This window comes from Bidens hawaiensis, unplaced genomic scaffold, assembly GCF_021521415.1.
Source record: "Bidens hawaiensis isolate Kalapana, Puna unplaced genomic scaffold, B.hawaiensis_p1.1 tig00001206_1, whole genome shotgun sequence".
Taxonomy (NCBI): Eukaryota; Viridiplantae; Streptophyta; class Magnoliopsida; order Asterales; family Asteraceae; genus Bidens; species Bidens hawaiensis.
Window position 1 is genome coordinate 4,118,072 of NW_027491069.1, and position 14,045 is coordinate 4,132,116.

The 14,045-nt window shown below is 48.0% G+C and overlaps 1 pseudogene across 1 annotated transcript; it reads right to left on the reverse strand.

The window, feature by feature from the left end:
- Nucleotides 1-347: 347 nt before the first annotated feature.
- On the reverse strand, nucleotides 348-14,015 carry LOC143565344 (EPD1-interacting receptor-like cytoplasmic serine/threonine-protein kinase 5A; annotated as a pseudogene). The gene is made up of 6 exons (XR_013141052.1): nucleotides 13,772-14,015; nucleotides 1,444-1,540; nucleotides 1,177-1,336; nucleotides 1,018-1,130; nucleotides 804-927; nucleotides 348-717 (listed from the first exon to the last, which is right to left on the reverse strand). The product of XR_013141052.1 is annotated as an EPD1-interacting receptor-like cytoplasmic serine/threonine-protein kinase 5A (transcript).
- Nucleotides 14,016-14,045: the final 30 nt, after the last annotated feature.

Below are 14,045 nucleotides of genomic sequence, written 5' to 3' on the forward strand. Positions count from 1 at the left end.
CAATATCCAATCAAAGTGACACAAGTGAGAATCGAACTTGAGTCTCCACTGGAGAACCCAAGCTTTTTACCACTAGGCCACAAGTAGGGGATAATCAAGTCACTTGTTTAATAGAGAAAAAAAACATAACATAAAAAAACAAGATTCAGATTTTATTAAGGTAATACGTACATAGTCATAAGTTTGTTGTTACACACATAAGTACATGTTCTAAATGGTATCTGAAGTGAATTCGTTATGGTACTAAGGTTTCAATTTAAATCTGTTACGGAATGAACCACTAAAAATTTGGTTTAGTAGCGCCTTTGATTATGTCCATTGATGTTTTTTTTACCATCTTTATGTATTTAATTTTTTGGACTCTTGGGCACGGTTTGGACTGTGTACACGAAAGTTTCAATGGGTGTGTCGTTAAAGTGTGTTAATGGTTCGAGGGTGTCAACAATTATGGCCATGGTTGGTCTTTCCTTTGGCCTATGGCTCAAGCATTGGTAAGCTATTTCGGCTGCTTTTTGTGCACCGGTTTCTGAGTATTGGCCTTCGAGTCTTGGGTCCATTATGCGGCTGAGTTTTCGAGCATTCTTTAGTAGTGGCCTAGCCCACTCGGCTAGGTCGTGTTCTCGGTTTCTACAGCTTTTGTCTATTGATCTTCGGCTGTTAGGAGCTCAACAAGTACAACTCCGAAGCTGTAAGCATCGCTTGCTGCCGTCAAACGGCCTAAAAGTAAAAGAAAAACTACATATTATTATAAGTGTACTTAAAAGTTATAACAATTAACAAATAGATACACATGTAATAGTTACCTGTCATGAGATATTCAGGAGCCGTGTATCCATGTGTGCCCATGACTCGAGTCGAAACGTGCGTATCATCTCCCTTGGGGCCATCCTTTGCCAAACCAAAATCCGAAAGTTTAGCGGTGTAGTCCTTGAAACATCACAAACATGTTCAATTAGTACCATAAAACAAAAAAATAATGACACTTTAATAAGACATCTAAGAACATAAAGAGCTTACAGAGTCCAACAAAATATTGGATGTTTTGAAATCACGATATATGATAGGTTTTTTCGCTTCATGAAGGAATGCAAGCCCTTTTGCAGCTCCTAGAGCGATTTTCATTCGTTTATAAATAAATATGTACTAAAAGTAAAAACTGAAAAAAATAAATTAAAATATATATGAAGTAGTCAAACTCACTTTGAAAGAGTTGACTTTCTAAGCTGCCACGTGGCATGTACTCGTAAACCAGCAACCTGTGTTCATCTTCACAGCAGTATCCGATCAACTTCACCAAATGTGCATGTCTTAATTGTCCAAGAAACACCACTTCTGTCTGTCAAATCCATGCAATTCACTAATTAATTAATATTAAAATACCACTTAAGCATTTTAAATTATAAAGTTAATAAATATAGGCAACATTTGATTAATAATACGTACCAGCCATTCTCTATGACCCTGTGCACCTTCTACATTGAGGAGTTTAACAGCCACAGGCTGTGGCTTGAGACCAGGTCTAAGCTTGTCATCTATGAACCTGAAGAAACACTGAGTGACCCTGGGCAGATTACGGATAATCTGGGGGTTAAGTAATGTTTCCCACGAGGATGAGATCCAGCAAAGAAAGTTGTTCTTCAGGGGACCTGCAAAACAGACACCGTAAGCTCGTCACTGAGAAGGGGGGGGGGGTTCCTCCTTGTGACCACCCTCCGGCGTGAGAATCAGACTAGATTGCTCTGAATATAAGTGTATATTAAGAGATTGCTAGAGAAGATAAGATAATGAGATATCCGATGATGTCCTTACCATTCCAAGGTGTTGGAGTATTTATAGCCGAATGTAGGTTTCCTAGAAGGTACAGCCGGCTGAATAGTATTTCTGTTCTACCAACAGTGGGCTACGCACAAGCCATGCTGGTTGGTGGATAGGCTGCGGCCGACAGTGACAAGGTCGGCTGTATACTGTTCCTTTACTGCCGGCTATGCAGTGTTCCACCAACTGTAGGCTGCGCACGTCCCATAGTAAGGGTTAGTGAGTAGGCAGCGGCTAATAGTGACACACAGTACTAGAGGGTGCTCCTCCTCGTACTGTTGTCGGTGAGCTGTCACCCTGTGATTGGTTCATGGGCTGCTCTGGTCAGATCGTCTGTTTTGCCCATACCTTGGTAGGTATAGTACAAAAGATCTTCCAGAAGCATACGGACTGACTCATTTGGGCGGGAGTATTCCCGCCTTGCTCATTCCTTCAGGTGACTACTGAAGTAGCAAGAGTTAGTGCCTTGTGCGTGTAGCCTTGCTATCAGTGCGGGTAGCCTTCCCTGATGGCTTGTATCCGCAACTGCGGGAACAAGCGGGGTACTTCACCATTGGGAGGCTTTCCCTGCGGGTACAGCTGGCGTACTGCGCGTAAGGTCTTCTCTGAGCATGGTGGGTCCTGAGGAAGCAGTTGGTCGTTGCGCAGACGTCCATGTTCAAGGTGAGTCTTGCGGTTCCAACTGGGCTCTGCTGGGACCTACCTCTTCAAGTCCCCCCAGTCCAATGTTCTTCTCATGAATTATTAATAAGTGAGGTGAACTTTTGGACTAGCAAGGGGTTTTGAAAAGGGTTTTTAGTTTTAAGGTTTTCCGTGGGGATTCTTCCGGCGGTTTTCCTAATGTCATGCAGAAATTCCCGACTTTTCTGCTTGATCTTTGGGTATGAAGCGGGTAGGTCTGTAACCTCCTCGCAAGTCAGGAGCGTTGAGTCCCACTTGTGTGGATTCTCCATAGGGTTTTGGTAGTTTTCAACATAGTGATCAATTATGTTAAAACCACCAATTCCATCTTGGAGTTTCAAACAATATAGTTCTCGACGTTCCCGCCATGCGGGGATGTTATTCCCGTTTCCGCAAGCATGGCCCAGAAGATCCTTCTTGGTTTGAATTCCCTGCGGAGCGCTAAGTATGTGAAGGGTTTTGCCTTGACACTGTACCCGCACTCGTCTTACGGTTACTTTACTTCCAAGGTATTCCTGGCGTCAATTCCCTGCGGGTGCTAAGTATGTGAAGGGTTTTCCCTTAACACTTTACTCGCACCTGTCTTATAGTTACTTGGTTGCCAAGGTAAGGGGTATTTTCCCGCTTTTGAATCTTTTTAAAATTTTGAAATTCGAAGAGTTGGTGAAAGGATAAGAACAGTCCAAACTATTGAAACGTCGTCCGACGGTTTCTTCTGACAGTGTCAGGACGTGCAGGAAGTTATGGCGACGTGACAGTATATGGTCATTCCAGGCGCTTTTTCAGGCGCGTGGGCGCGAATTTTCGGGCGCGTGGCCGCGAAATTACTGGCACGCGTCCTTTCAACAGCTGTTGCCAGCTTGCTTTTTGCCACGTGTCATAGTTTCATTGCACCTGCGATTTCTCTCTCTTCCGCATTAAATTCATCGCATTAATTGCGATTAGTATATAAAGGGGGAGAGGGTCCTTTGTAATCCACACTTTCACTTTTCTCTTCATCTTCAAAACGATTTCCGGCGAATACTCACCTTTTCAGTCGAGCATTCTCTTGAAATCGTTCTCTTTTTCACACCTGCAAGATGTCTTCTGTTCATGATCTTGAGGCTACAGCCCAGGAGGCTGGGGTGTACGCCGAGCACCCGTCATCCACGTCCGACAAGGATGACAAGAGTACTGCTGGCGAGTGCCAGTGTGCTCTGCCTGTCGATCTATATCAGTACATCGTCAGGAAGTTCATGCTTGAGTCTCTCGAGCCTGAGTTTCCTGAACCTCATCAGACGGTGTATGATGCCCCCAGAGGCAAGATCGAGGTATATGTCGCATTCTTTGTCTATGGGAATCTTAGGTTCCCATTGACAAAGTTTGTGTACCGTGTCCTGGAGAGGCACGGTGTGCACCTGACCGAGGTGCACCCGATGGCGATCGCGAAGATTCGCCACTTCGAGTGGGTGTGCCGAATTCTGGGCGTTGAGCCCTTCGTCGACCGCCTGATGACCTTCTACTCTTGGAGGTGCATCCAAGGGTGGTATACTCTGATAACCCGGATCAAAGGTTTGAAGATTTGCACAACCGAGCGCAGTCTTCGTTCATGGAAGCGGGAGTTCTTTTTTATCTCCGCTCGCGCCATCCCACTTGCCATGAAATTCAAGAATGGGCAAGCACTCCCCAGCCTTCACGCCTCCAACTACCAGGAGGCGGAATGGTTCTCAAAGATATCCCGAGTCCAATCTCCGGTTTACCGCTTTGCGGAGTCCGGGATGGTGATGCTCGGGATGAGCCGGGTGTGGAAGGATTCGGATGCGCAAAAGATCCCAATCATCCTTGAATACGGTTTGAATTCTGTCCCTTACGGTACGGTCTGTCTTCTTTATTTATATATGTTTGTCTTCTAACTGTTTTTCTTTTATTTCAGAGGGGAACGACTTGCAGTCGCTCCTGTATCCGGGGGAGGCTAATAGTCCCGCTCGGATGGGTACTCGTGCTCTATATGAGAACGAGTTGCCCATCCTTGCACAGACGGCGGATCGGTTCGTGGAGGTCTACCCGCCAGGCCACGAGATCCTGAGAGCCAGGCGGCCAGGTAAGGCGTTATTCAACTCTCGACCCCTCAATGTTGAAACCTCTGCTGGAATTCCTCTAATCCTGTGTTCTGATGAGGAATCCGCAGATGGTCCTTCGTTGGTGCGGAAGAAGAAGGCTGCCGGCGGGAAGGGGTAGGCGAAGGTGGCCTCCACTGCCGATCCGGTGCCTCGGTCTGATTCAGAGACCGAGAGCGAGGAGGTGGCGGGGAACCCCGGTGGTGATAAGACCACTGCTCCTGAGGCTGCGACGACTGTCACCTCCGGAGAGCCCAGGAAGACAACGGTGAGCGGCGTGAAGAGGCCGGCTCCATCGGGTTCATCCCCGCCTGTCCGCACTTTCAGGCTCAAGAAAACCCGTAAGTACAAACTTTATTTTTAACTTCATATCATTCCATCATTAATACTTATCTTCTTTGTGCAGGCGTGGATGCTACCGCATTCCAGGGTGAAGCGGGGAGGAGTACCTCCGGACCCATGACGGCAGGCTTGGTCAGCCTACCTGAGGCGACGACCCAGGCGGCTGCGCCTGTTTCCGCTGGTTCAGTTGCTCACTCCGTTGAGCCAACTGTTCCAGCTGTGACATCACCGCCGGCTGTCAGTGCCATATTTACCGCATCTTTCACTGAGCCGGTGGTTACTTTTTCTGCGGACTCCGCAGCGGCGACCGCGGCGGCCTTCACCATGCCTCCTCCGTCATCGGCAACGACGGCCGATCCTTCAGGTATGCATGGGGCTTCTCGCCAACCTCTGCCTCCTTCCCATCTACCTGATCTCTTGGACGGATTTCCCTTGGGTTCAGGTGATGGGTTTGGCGGCTATCGGCCTGTTGTTGACCCTACAGGTGCGTAGGGTTCTTTTGGCCTCCTTTTTTTTATCATCTTTTTCTAACTGCCTTTTGTTATTTGCAGTGTCGGATTCCAATGAAGTGTATGTTCCACGATGGAACATCCGCCGAGGAACAACCCTTCGCACACCTGTGGAATGCGTGGAGTGGGCTCGTCACGCAGCTCCCAGTGGTGCGTTGGGGGAAGCCATGGCTAGCTACCAGGAAGGTAGGCTAACCAATGAGCTTCGCGTTCTCCTGGCCCGGATGCAGCCGCGAGTCGAGCTGCTTTGTCGTGAAAACGACAAGTTAAAAGCAGCTCGAATCCAAGAAGTAGCTCAGGCGCGGGCTGTCCGGGAGGAGAATAGGAGGCTCTCCGCGGCTGCTGCGGAGAAGGAGAAGGCGTTCAAGGCCCTTGAAGTTGAAGTTTAGGCCCGTCTCGAGGCCCGTTCCAAGGCTGCCCAAGCTGTTAACGAACAGCTTCGGCTGGCTAAGGAAACCGCTAGGAACGCAACTGAAAGGGCCACCAAGGCTGAAGCTGTTGCTGAGCCTCTACGCCTCGAGAATGAAGAACTTAAAGCTAAACTAGAGGCGCTCCAACAGGCTCATGATGCCTTGGCGATGGAAGACGCGAAGAAGCTTCAAGAGATCCTGGACCAGAGGGGGGTGCTTGACCAGACTGAGCGGAAGCTAAAGGGCGTTGAAGAGGCTGCGGCTAAAGAAGTGTTGCTTGCCAACCTCAACCAAAGTGAAGCCGAACGCGCCCGTAACCAAGCTCAAGCCGCCCTCCAATAAGCTCTGGTTGCCAAGGAATGGCTTCTTCGAGAAGCGTTGTCTCAGGTAAGTTTAACTTCATAATGTCTTTACGCTTTTCTTTGTAAATAGAAAAGGTTTTGATACTTGTATTTTTTCTTTTTTGTAGGTTGTGCATCGGGTCTTCACAGAGACGTCTTATGACGATGCTATGAGCGCAGCCCTCAACGCTACTCATGAGGATGGGGAAAAGGCCGGCTTCCTGCTTGGTCTAGGGTTTGTTGAGAAAGGCATCCCGCCTTCCAACTTCCCTTTGTATGATGTGGATACTGAAGCTGTTTATGACCAAGCAGTGAATCAGTATGCCGCCTTCCCGCATCCGGTGGTGGAGAAGGTAAACGAAGTCGCTGCTGCTGATGATGGGCTAGCTATCCTTAAAGCTTTTCTTGAACCGCCACGCTCTACTGATGGTGCGGGTCCAAGTGGAAGTGGTCCTGAAGCATGATCCTGAAGATCCCTTTCCACCATTAGCGTAGATTTTTGTTTTTGTATAGCTTCTTTTGTATGCGGGTATGCACCCAGCAATCTTTGTAATATTTGAATTTTGATGGAATAAAGATTGTGTTAATTCCTTGCCTTGTTTATTTTACGCATGTTTTGATTTAATTTAGCAATTTCTTTAGTACTTAGATAAGTTAACTTTTTAACGTGGCAAATTATAAGTTTGTTTCGCTTCCTCTTTCATGATTGTGCGGGTATGACCGTCACTTACACTTAGTAGGATGGCTTAACTTTACTTATATCTGACCTGTGTGGAAGTTTTCCTCATCTTTTCCTTTGAAATTTTCTAAGTGTTCAGAATAAGTTAACCTTTGAACGTGGTAGATAATAGGTTGAAGTTTTGCCTCCTTGTTCGTGATTGTGCGGGTAAGACCGTCACTTGCACTTAGTAGGATGGCTAAACTTTGCCTACCTCTGACCTGCGTGGAGGTTTTCCTTAAAACTTGAAATTTTTACCGTTTTGTGTTTATGCGGGTTTTGCCGCCTTCCACACGTAACGACTTACTTCTTCCCCTATTTATGCGGTGAATACCGGCACATCAGTGTGGGAAGTTCATAAGTATAAAGGTAAGGCTATCAACACATTGTGAAAGGAGAATCATTTCCATTAGAAGTGGCTCTAGGCCTTTTCTTTACAAGTTTGGAATTGATCTACATATAACATTTGCGTAATTGAGCTCCATTCCATGTTCTTGGGATGGGAGTGCCATCGAGCCTTTCGAGCCGGTATGCGCCCTTTCCCAGAACTTCTTTGATAATGTATGGCCCTTCCCAGACCGGGGCCAGTTTTCCTGGGCGTTGTTGGTTCGAAGCCTCGTTGTTACGCAGTATGTAGTCTCCTACATTGAAGTTGCAGAGTTTTACCCGCGTGTTGTAGTACTTTTGCATTTTTCGCTTGTAGTTTTCTTCACGCACTGCGGCTAAGTCTCTGCGTTCCTCGGTTAGCATAAGGTCTAACCGTCTTTCCGCATCATTGTCTTCTGGCTGAATCAAGACCCTTGGTGAGGGTAAACCAATTTCGACCGGGACCATGGCTTCAGTGCCATAAGTGAGACTGAACGGGGTTTCTCCCGTACTGGCCTTTTTCAGCGTTCTGTTTGCCCAAAGGACGTGCGGAAGCTCGTCCACCCAGCCGGATCTGTGTTCCAAGAGTCTTTTCTTTATGCCTTCGACGATGCTCTTATTTGCTCTTTCTACCTCACCATTACCCTGCGGGTGCGCCACTGAGGTAAAAGTGTGGGTGATTTGAAGCTCTTCCAGCCACTTTTGTAGCTTCTTGTCAGCAAAGTTGGTGCCGTTATCGCTCACCAAATTCTGTGGAAGTCCAAAACGACAAATAATAAATTCCCAAATAAATTTTTTGATATGTTTCGCGGTTGTTTGGGCTAAGGGTTTTGCTTCTATCCACTTGGTGAAGTAGTCGATGGCTACCACTAGGAACTGAACATTTCCTGCTGCTGTAGGAAATGGGCCTGTCACATCGATGGCCCACTTCTGAAATAGCCATGAAGAGGTGACTGGAACAAGTTCATTCTTCGGGCGGTGCGTGTTGGGTGCGTAGAGCTGACAGGACCTGCATTTTCTGATGTATGCCAGCGCATCCGTATGCATCCCCGGCCAAAAGTATCCCGCGTTGTTTAGCTTAGCTACAACAGCGCGTGGACCTGCGTGTACTCCACAGATGCCTTCGTGTACTTCCCTTAGGAGGTAGTCAGCATCTTGGTTGTCCACGCATCTTAAGAGTGGGCCAAGAAAGTTACGTCTGTAAAGGATGTCATCGATGAGTTGATAATTCAGTGCTTTACTGCGTAGTTTTCTTGCCTGTGTTTTTTACTCTGGTAGTGTACCTGCCGCGAGGTATTTTATTATTGGTGTCATCCACGTTTCTATGCCGGTTTGGATGACACAAATTTCCTTGTGCGGGACCGAAGGTGCCTCGAGGAGTTCAATGCGGATGTCCTTTCCCAAATGGGTGAAGGCTAATGATGCAAGCTTGCTTAACGCATCCGCAGATTTGTTTTCACTACGCTTGACGTGTATAACTTTGCAATCGTTAAAATCGCGCATAAGGGTTTTTGCTTGTGCGAGGTACAGGGCCATTGTGTCGTTCACGGCCGTGTACGTCCCGTTGATTTGATTGGCTACTAACATGGAATCCACGTGAGCTTCCAAGTGTTTCACTCCCATCTTACGCGCAATTCTCAGCCCGGCCAAGAATGCTTCATACTCGGCTTCGTTATTCGTACTTGGTAAATCCAGTCGAATAGCGTAAGTGTATTCTTGGCCTGCTGGGTTGGTTAGTTTCAGTCCTGCGCCTGAACCCTCGTTACTGGCTGCTCCATCAGTGTAGAGTCGCCAGACATCATTGATGTCTTGTGCTGGAGAGGGTTGAGCCTCTTCCTGGCACTCTTTTTCCCGCGATGCAGGCACTTCCGCAATAAAGTCGGCCAAAACCTGGCCTTTTATGGCTGGTCTTGGCTTATACTTTATCGCGTATTCCCCCAACTCAATTGCCCATTTGGCTAGGCGTCCCGATAACTCAGGTTTGCGTAGAACGTTTGCAAGTTTGAAGTTGGAGAGAATGGTGATTGGGTGACCCTGGAAATATCGTCTTAACCTGCGTGAAGCGTGTATAAGTGCTAAGACTAATTTTTCGAGGGTAGAGTACCGGGTTTCTACGTCTGTTAGGATACGGCTGACATAATAGATTGGCATCTGGATGCCTTTTCGCTCTACTAGCAGGACTGCCCCGGTTGCTCTATCTGTTGCAGAAAGGTATAGGATTAACTCCTCTCCCGGTTTTGGTGCTGTGAGCATTGGGAGTTCGATCAAGCGTGACCGAATCTCCTGAAAAGCTGCTTCCGCTTCTGGTGTCCAGCGGAAGTGCGTTTCTTTAAACAGTTTATCAACGTTGACACGAAAGGAAACGACTTATCCGCGTGGTTTGCCAAAAAGCGATTAAGTGCCACTAGTCGTCCATTCAGTGTCTGAGCCTGTTTGATGGTAGTAGGTGATTCCATTTTGATAATGGCTTCGACCTTTTCAGGGTTCGCTCTGAAGCCATCTTTAGTGACGATGACCCCCAAGAACTTCCCTTCTTCCATTCCAAAGGCACACTTGCTCGGGTTGAGTTTCATGTTTATCTTCTTAAGCGTGTTGAAAGTTTCTTCGATGTCTTTCAACATCGCTTCTGCGTCAGGGCTTTTGATGACCAAGTCATCCATGTAGACTTCCTAGTTCCTCCCAATTTGGGCATGAAACTGGTTGTCCATCAGGCGTTGGTATGTGGACCCGGCATTCTTAAGTCCAAATGGCATCATTTGGTAACAAAATGTACCATCGGGCGTCCGAAAAGCGGTTTTGTCCTGATCATCAACGGCCATGTGGATTTGATGGTACCCCTTATACGCATCCAGGAAGCATTTAAGGCGAAACGGTGCTAACGAATCCACCTTAAGATCAATTTCGGGTAACGGATAACAATCTTTGGGGCATGCTTTGTTTAAGTCCTTGAAATCTATGCACATGCGCCGTTGTTTGTTATTCTTCGGTACCATAACGGGATTTGCAACCCATGTTTGATATCTACTAACGCGTACGATGCCTGCGTCAAGGAGTTCCTTGACTTGGGTTCTACACGCGTTAGTTTGTTCTGGCCCCATTACTCTACGCTTTTGTACGACTGGCGTAACAGCCGGATCGCACTTGAGCTTATGCTCTGCCTTACTTCGGGGTACACCAGTCATGTCAGCTGGTGTCCACGCGAAGATGTCAGCGTTTTTCTGTAATAAGCGTTTGAGTAAGGTGCGTGTGGGATCAACAACTGTTGGGCCAATGGAAACGGCCTGGTCAGGGTATTTGCCGTTGAAGGCCCATCTTTCCGGTTCGGTGATGGTTGGTTTAGCCATCTTTGGTTTGGGTTTAGATGAGACAGATGTGATGCATACCTGGGGAATGCCGGTGATCATCGCTACACCCTCAGCTGTTGGCCATCCCATCATGCCGTGGACTGAAGATACCACGGCGTTGAATCTTGCCATCCCGTCTCTTCCGAAGAGAATGTCGTATGTGTGGTGTGGCTTCCTCATCACGACAAAATCCACGTCTTCTGTGCGTGAGTGATTCCCGTCCGTAAGAGTGACGGGGAAAGATAGGATACCCAGGGGGGTGTTTGTGCTGCCGTCGAACCCTTCCATCGAGGCGTAGATCGTTTCCAGGCGTTCCTTGTCTTCGTCATCTAACTTGTCGAAGAACTGCCTGTACATCACCGTTGACGAGGCGCCGTTGTCAGCAAGAGTGCGAGAAGTGATGTAGTGCCCCAGCTGGCTTTTGATGACGATAGGGCCTTCTTTGCTGGGTCCTCCTGGCACTCGCGGGAAGCGCACCTCAGCTTCCTTCCAAGCGCATGGTTCTGTCGCTCGCCTTTTTCTTCCTCTGATCTTACCATGAACCATGTTGATGCTGATGTCAACGGGCTTTCGTCCGTTGCCTCTGTACCGGTTATCATTCCTTCCTCCCTTCTTGATTGATGCCACAAGGTGTGCAAGTCTTCCATCCTTGACGAATGTTTCAACAATATCCTTCAAGGATGTACACTCCTCCGTACTATGACCTTTTGTCCCGTGGAAGTCACAGGATTTGCTTTGATCCGCATTAGGTCGCTGCCGGATCATTGGAGCTTTTGGCCATGGTAGTTTTTCGGTGGCAAATATCTACGTGACGCTTTTGGTGAGTGGCGTCCACCGGTGTTTTCGGCTTGAAGGGTGTGTGTTATCTCTTCCGCCAACAAGAGGGTGAGAGCTGGATGAGGTGTCAAAGTTTACCCTTGACTGCCAAATACCTAGCTTCCTCTTTTTGTTCTGCCGGGCGATCCGAACATTGTTTTCTCTAGTCCTTTGCGTGTAGAGGTGTGTACTCTGGGGAAGATCCCTTCCCAGTTGCTTCTCCGTCTCGGCAAAGCGCTTGGCCGCCGTCATGATGGCATCCCATGTGGATGGCATGCCGTCCTTACCCGTCAATGTGCGGATAAGCTCTGGGTATTCGGCGCCCTGGATGAAAGCGGCGCGAACAAGATCTTCACTTATGTTGCCCAGACTTAGCTTTTTGGAGTTGAAGCGAGTGATGAAGTCTAGTAAAGATTCATCCTCCTCTCTAACGCAGTTGAGGATCGTCCACTGTTCTTCAGTATATTTCATTTGTTGGCTGAAGTGTTGGCTGAACTTGTTCTGAAAGTCCGCCCAATCATAGATGTGGTGGACCGGTAAACGATCGAACCATGCCCTGGCCGCTCCAACCAGAGTCATCTGGAACATATAACACCACGTGGGTTCCGTCCAGTTACTGACGGTTGCCCCCGCAATGAATCTGTTCAAGTGGTCGTCTGGGTCGGATAGACCATCATAAGTGCCGATGTTGGACATTTGTTTGGCACTTCTTGGGGCGATTGCTTCCGCAATGTCCCTTGCAAACTTAGACTTTCCTGCATTTGCAGCAGTTGGTCTAAAGGTTTTGGAGAAGTCACGCGGGTTTCTCCCCGCGTTCGTTGGTTTAAAGGTTTCTCCAAAATTCCTTGTCGGTTGGAAGTCCGTTTCCTTACGCTTCCCTTTTGCCTTATGGCGAGGGTTTGCGTCGGTATCGGATTCTTCCCGCTCGTCGTCTGAGTACTCGCACTCACTGTTCATGTTGAGATGTTGGCGAGTACTGCCGAATTCTTCAGCCTGTTGAAGTGAACGCAAGCGTTCATCCAACTCAGCTTGGAACTCTTTCTGACGTGCTTCGGCCCACGCCTTAACTTGATCTAGTGTTTGGCGAGGGACCCTCGTTCGTTTCTCCAACTGGGCATCAGTGAACCCCAGTGAAATATTGTTTACTGCAATTGTCCCGGCTTGAGTAACCGGGGTAGTGTTCGTAAAATTTGTATAACCGCCGGTGTTCCCAGTTGCTGGGGTTGTGGTCACCGGGGTTTCTTGGTCACTTACTGGCCTTGGGACCGGAGTAACGTTAACCATTTCTTCAGAAATTTTGAAAAAACTAAGAATTAGTTCTAGCTTTTATGCACGGATGGCGCCAATGAAGAAACACTAAGTGACCCTAGGCAGATTACAGATAATCTGGGGGTTAAGTAATGTTTCCCACGAGGATGAGATCCAGCAAAGAAAGTTGTTCTTCAGGGGACCTGCAAAACAGACACCGTAAGCTCGTCACTGAGAAGGGGGGGGGGTTCCTCCTTGTGACCACCCTCCGGCGTGAGAATCAGACTAGATTGCTCTGAATATAAGTGTATATTAAGAGATTGCTAGAGAAGATAAGATAATGAGATATCCGATGATGTCCTTACCATTCCAAGGTGTTGGAGTATTTATAACCGAAGGTAGGTTTCCTAGAAGGTACAGCCGGCTGAATAGTATTCCTGTTCTACCAACAGTGGGCTACGCACAAGCCATGCTGGTTGGTGGATAGGCTGCGGCCGACAGTGACAAGGTCGGCTGTATACTGTTCCTTTACTGCCGGCTATGCACTGTTCCACCAACTGTAGGCTGCGCACGTCCCATAGTAAGGGTTAGTGAGTAGGCAGCGGCTAATAGTGACACACAGTACTAGAGGGTGCTCCTCCTCGTACTGTTGTCGGTGAGCTGTCACCCTGTGATTGGTTCATGGGCTGCTCTGGTCAGATCGTCTGTTTTGCCCATACCTTGGTAGATATAGTACAAAAGATCTTCCAGAAGCATACGGACTGACTCATTTGGGCGGGAGTATTCCCGCCTTGCTCATTCCTTCAGGTGACTACTGAAGTAGCAAGAGTTAGTGCCTTGTGCGTGTAGCCTTGCTATCAGTGCGGGTAGCCTTCCCTGATGGCTTGTATCCGCAACTGCGGGAACAAGCGGGGTACTTCACCATTGGGAGGCTTTCCCTGCGGGTACAGCTGGCGTACTGCGCGTAAGGTCTTCTCTGAGCATGGTGGGTCCTGCGGAAGCAGTTGGTCGTTGCGCAGACGTCCCTGTTCAAAGTGAGTCTTGCGGGTCCAACTGGGCTCTGCTGGGACCTACCTCTTCAGAACCCTTTGTGAACCGGTCCAAACCCACCTTGACCCAAGAAGTTGCATGAAGAAAAAGACTGTGTGATGAGTTTAAGCTCTGCTAGGGTGAAAACATAGAGGTTTGATCCCGGTAATGACTTCGATAAGTCCTCGGGCGAAAAGGGTTCATCGGGCTTCCTCGTTTTCGGTTGAACCGGTTCTTGGTTCTTGAAACAGTTCAACCAGGAATATTTTGATGATTTCTTAATTCTCATGATGGTGATTGAAATTTTGAGTTTGAAATTAATATGAAGAA